Genomic DNA, 6,414 nt, shown 5'->3' on the forward strand with positions numbered 1-6,414 from the left:
GGATCGCAACCAAAAGATGAGTGGGTCTTTCAAGGTGGGTGACTATTTTAGAGTTCATTTATAGCTCCACTCCTTTCATCACTTTGTGGTTGCTGATTTAGTTCAAGACAATTTATTTGTCGAGCGTTCCTATATTTTTGAAGCATTGAATGTGGTTTATCTTCTTGCATAAATGATGTTGTCACTCTTGAAACTAAAAGTTGTTATGATATGTAATGAAAGACCTTGTTTGTAGGCATTATGTTTTTCCTAGTTTCCTTTAAATAAGCTTGAACTTATGTTTCCAATGGAGTTAGATGTTATTGAGAAATTCATGTTGTAATCAAGAAGTAGAGTAAAGCATCTCGATATTCTATATTGTGTCCATGTTTTATTGAATGAATATATGATAGTTCTTCATTTCAATCTCTGAGTTATAATTCATTCACAGTTTCATGGGGGCCCAAACAGAAGGTAAATTCTTTGTTCATGCTTAAGTAGAATTTAGCTGAGTTTCCTTTGAGTTGTTAAGTACTATTGTTCTTGCAGTCACTGCTAGCAGAACAATTGATTGTATCTTGCAACATAGGTTTATTTCTAGAGCATTATTTATTTACTATTTTTTTTTCCTTCAAGATGAGAATTAATCTATAATTTTAGTTTCTAGTATAAGTTTTCTATAGCAACTACTTTTACCTTAGTAGTGATAACTATTGAGAAGAACCAAAACATAAACTTTGCAATCACTATCTCAAGTTCACATTCCATACATTAAATGAGTCTAGCACATGAGGTTCTAGGTAGAAACATGAATTTCAGCAATGAATCATTGTTTAAGGGTGTCCAACCCTTGTATTGCTAGGATATTGTTCTAACTAGTTACTATATATATAGGAAAAAGCTGTATTTTTTTGTAAACATATCTATTATAAGGACAAAAAGGTTTATTAGTAATAATATAAACAGAAGATTTAATATTTTTAACAATTATCAAATATTACAAATGAGATTCACCTCAAGATTAACAAGATTGTTACTATCAAAGATAAGATAAGGCATGTTGGGGAATGGATTGTGTACATCATACAATGGTGCTACCTTGTGAATGATGGTCGAAATGAGGTAACCATAATAAGGGGTAATGGTGAGGGCTAGAGTTGGGTAGAACAACACCCAATTGTAGTTTCTCCTACATCAAAGCAGGGATATATCAGAAATAATATAGTCTTTGATATCATATTAATAATGAATAATTTTATGTGTAATATTTTCTTATATCCTATTCTCTAACTAATCAATTAGAGACAAATCCATTTTATTTGTCTTGATCTAGATTATAAATACCTTATAGGAAGTTACTGAAGTTAATAAGCTTTTATGTGGGGGCTTTGCTCCCAAATTTTATAAATTTTCCCCAAAAAATTGTCAGCTCTTCTTGCCGATAAATTTTTTCGACAATAAAAAATAGCAACCTATAATTTTGGTAAGTAACTTTTTTTAATTACAATTTTTGTCATATATTTTGTCATTAATTAGGGTCTATTTGGCTGGAGGAATATACATATGGGAATAGGAATAATTATTCTCAAATAGAAAATAAGGGTGCATATTCCTATTCTTATTTGGTTCATCCAGACCCAAAAATTTATAGATATAGATATAGATGGGGAATTCACGGACCCAAAAAATTATGTATTCTAAAATAAATAAATGAATAGGAATAAATATTCCAATTCCACATTTTTCAAGTGGAATACAAAATGCTCATTGTTGGGCCAAAATTGGAATACGTATTCCTATTTTATTCCTATTCCAATTCCAATTTGGTGCACCCAAACAAAGAATTCAAAATTTTAAGAATGTGTGTATGCCTATTCCACTTGTATTTCGGCTGCCAAAAGACCCTTATTGATTTTTGGATTTTTCAACTTCTTTTTTTATGATGCTCCTTAAAGTTAATATTTTTAGAAATATATATATATATATATTCTTCACTAATCAAATCTTAATTATTAGTTATCACTACAACATTCTAATTTTTTTATTTAATATGTTTTTTTTATGGAATTTTTTGGTAGTTCTGAAATCCATTTCTTTCATTATATTGCAACTCATTTTGTCTACGAAGAAAAAAATATGAAAATTTCATCATCTACTATTATTATTGTTAGTGCAGACATTTCAAATAATAGATCTAGCACATTTTTGCTAGCTATTATGGTTGTAAATTTTTTTCGTTAATTTTTTATGTGTTGTAGGTATAATGGCTATGAAAAGCCTTTTTATAAAATTGAGTTTCAAACTCTATGATAATGGAGGCAATGGGTCAAATTGGTGGGCATCTGCAAATTGCCATTTGGAGAGCATATTGTAGAAATCACCCATAATGTTCTCAATACAATCAGTTTTCAGCGATTTGCATACATTTGAGTGATATGTTTTATGCCTTATAAGAGAATGTCTATGTCATGTATTTGATTATAAGAAATTAGAGTTGGTGAAAGTGTGGTAAATTTACTTTAATTATAATATGCTCTATACAATAAGAGAATAAGTAATTGATATTTTAATAGTTTAATTAATAATTTGGAATATTGCATGGTTTCATTATTCATTGAACTTTTATTTCTATAATAATTTTGAACATTTTGTCAAAATTTGGTATTCATAATAGTTTTAAGTTTTTTAATTAATTTGGATGCAACTGACTTCTTTGATTTCTTTTGCTTTACTTGTCTTTTTATTAATAAATAAATAAAAAATAATCATCTATAAATTTTTCAATTTTTTTTTTTACATTATTAATAAATAATTTATATTTTCTATCGACACATCATTGCACTAGTTTAAGAAAGATTCAAAAATGGTACATTACTAGCAATGTCAAAGAATCCTTTGTGCCATACTATGTAAGATAGTTAATGCAAAACCATGAAAGAGATAATGCAAACTTGAAATTACTTGAGGACAAGCAATCTCAATAAGAGAGGACTGTCATATCCCCTTATTGAAGGGTGTATTAAAGATCTTTATAATAACATCTAGTATTCCATTCTAATTAAATTCAATTTGAATATCATTCAAATATTTTACCAATCATAATTTATATTCAACTATAACCTTTCGCTATTCAAATTACATTATTAAAATTAGTATAATACTTTCCTAATAAACTAAAACTAACAAGAGCTAGGGCAGCCAAGTTCCTGCCAAAAATTGGAAAAATTGTTATGGTTTTGTAAAATATTGATTTTATTTTATTTTATTTTTGACAAAAGAAGAAAGATAATAGATCAATTTCAGCACAAAGAGTAGCTGGATTGGGGTGGTCCATCATTTTATTTCAACACATTCAAGAACCAAGTCATCTAAGTCATCTGGATCATCAATACTGAATGAAAAAAGCTAGTTATTTAAATCAGAATGGTAATGCTATCAAGATTTCTTTTCAATTAGAGTGATGATGCTATCCAGATTTCTTTCCTTTTAATTAGAATGATGACACTCTCAAGATTTCAAGTAATCATAGTACTCAATGAAATGGTTGTATTTTTTATAAATCTCATAATATTTAACCAAAATGTTTTTTTTTTTAAATTTAAATTCAAGATGATATTGTCTTTTCCCATTTATTGAAAATTTGAGTTTGAATTTCATAAGATGGTATTGATAGTAATGTATTATCCCATTAATTAAAGATTTGAGTTTAAAATTTGTTTTTGTTGTATAAAATGTTTAATTTCATTTGGGTGGTCAATTCTAGGAAAGTTACAACCAATTTCAACCATAGAAATTAATCCATCCATGCATTATTTATAGTGAGAAAATGACTAAACATGTAGTTTTTCACAAGATACACCTTTTTCATTTTAAAAAACATAATAATTATAGGATCTATGGACTTTGGTGGTTATAGAAACTATTTGAATTCAAAACTGTGACAAGTTGATGTCAAAATTTTGGAACTAGTATGTTGGAATAGGCCAAGTCCACATCATTCTCCTATTACAACTAAAACTACAGTTAACTCCACCACATGTGTGCATGATTGAATTTGTCTCCAAACACATGGCAAGGTTTTTAAGTTAAATGTTAGTGCTATCACATTACACAGTCCACATGTATGCTCTAGACTTCTTGTTTATAGCAGGAAGTCCTCTATTTATAGAGGCGATCTAATCTGTATTATTGTGCAGCCAGATTAATAAAATACTTTTTGTTATCTGTTGTCACCACTTTCTTTCTTAGTTCTATTTTTTGATGAAAAATTAAATATAGAAATAAATACACAGAGAGACAAATTAGAAGAAATCAGAATATGAAACTAGTTTATTAACTCATAAATCTTTGCATACAATACATCCATTGTGATTAAGCCTTTATTTATAGAGCACATTCACCAGTAAGATGTTGGAATTTAATGTAGTGGTTGTCTTGCCCTTGGAGCCAAATGCCCACCTACCACTTGATGGATTGCAAAACGTTCAAAAAAATTATTATCAGTAGGTGAGTTTGAAAAATAAGAGGGAAAAATGTTTTAGGTTAGAAGACAAAAAGGTATGATTAGATTCATTCGACTATATAAAGAGAGAGCCAGTTGAAGAGAGTAGAAGAGTAGAGAAAGAAGAAGGGAAGTGATTAGCAGATCAGTCATTGCAAAGACAGAAGGAATCATTATCATGCTTACAGTTGCACATGTTTCTTCTCTGGTCATTCTATAAGTTGATAGTTTATTGTGTGGTTCGACCTGTGAAGCATTGATTGCTCCAGGTGCTATTGTATGCAGCCATTAGAGTTGCAAGTTTAAAGTTTAAAGGTTGAAGTTTCATTAGTTTGAATATTTAGGGTTATTTTAGGGTTTTTTGGTTGAAGCCGAATGCTCCCAAATTTTGTAATAGTTTTAATCAAAGTTGAATAGAAAGCAAGTAGGCATACTTGAATCTGTTGTTCTTCCTCTATACATTACATTTGAGAAGATTATTGTTGAATATTTTAAGTTTTGGCTCTCTAGTTTTAATAGTGAAAATATTCACATTATAAACCTGGTCACTCGACTTGGTCCTTGTTTGTGTTTTAACTCTATAGTTGAAGCCGAGCTCACTCGACATCCACACTACCAAGTTCACTTGGCATCCATTGGTGCCAAGTTTCCCTTTGAGTGCCAAGCTCACTCGGCTCCTTCAGGTGCCAAGCTCACTCGGCACCCTCCTACTCACTTGGTTGCTTCATGTGCCGAGCTCACTCAGCACCCTCCTTCCACTCGGCTCTTTAAGGTGCCAAGCAAAATTGTCACTCGACACCTTCACATGCTGAGCAAATTTTAAAGTTTGTGATTTGATTTATTGTTATTTCTCTCACATGGTATCAGAACCTTGAGGCCCCACATCCATAGTGAATTACGACATTTTTTTCTTGGGATATTTGACATGGTAGGAGATGTAAGAAAGATATGGGAGTAACCACCACCCTTCAATGGACAAAATTATGATACATGGGAAAAGAAGATGAAAACCATTATGCTTGCAAATTATTTATGGGAGTTTGTGGTTAATGGGTTCAATGATGTGACAGACCCAACACAGTATGTTTCTCTCACAAATGCACAGAAGATTTAGTTGAAGGAGTCAAGGAGAAACGATGTTAAGGCATTAAGTTTGATTGAAGCAACTATGACAGAAACAGTTTTTCCCAAAATTGTAGTAGAAAATTATGCAAAGGAAGCTTGGGATATCCTTGAGATGAATTTCAAGGGGACTGATAAATTTTGTACAGTAAAGGTATAGAATATAAGGAGGGAGTTTGAGAACCTTCAGATGAAGGAAAATAAATCAATTGCAGATTTCAATTCAAGGACCTCCAATGTAATTAACCAATTGAAGTCAAATAGAGAAGACTATCAAGAGCAGAGGATAGTGGAAAAGATATTGAGGAGTTTACCTCATAAATATGACAATTTGTTCATGACCATTGAAGAGGCAAAATACCTCATTGTTTTGACAATTGATGAGTTGATGGGTATTCTTCAAACCCATGAGCATATGATCAATAGATCTACATCTTCTTCTTCCCAAGAGAAAGTATTCAAAGTTCAATCAAATCCAATAGGAAAGGGGAGAGGAAGAAATGACTCAAGCAAAAAAATGGAAGACAAAGAAATGTTGTAGCAGAAAGCTCAGGAAGAGCAGATGGAGTAAGTAGCTCACAAAATAATTCAAGAGGAGGTAAGAAAAAATACAACTCAAATAGGAGTAAAGTAGAATGCTACTACTATCATAAATATGGGCATTGTGCAAGTGAAAGCTAGAAGAAGCAAAATGATCAGTCAGGATAAGAAAATGTGGCTGATGTGAACATGGGAAGTGGAAATAATGTTACTACCTTCATCATGTATAATGTTGGTGAAGAAGGAAGCCCTAAGGTTTGGTACCTTGAAAG

Source organism: Cupressus sempervirens, chromosome 6 (assembly GCF_028749045.1).
Source record: "Cupressus sempervirens isolate cs-2001-9-10 chromosome 6, ASM2874904v1, whole genome shotgun sequence".
NCBI lineage: Eukaryota > Viridiplantae > Streptophyta > Pinopsida > Cupressales > Cupressaceae > Cupressus > Cupressus sempervirens.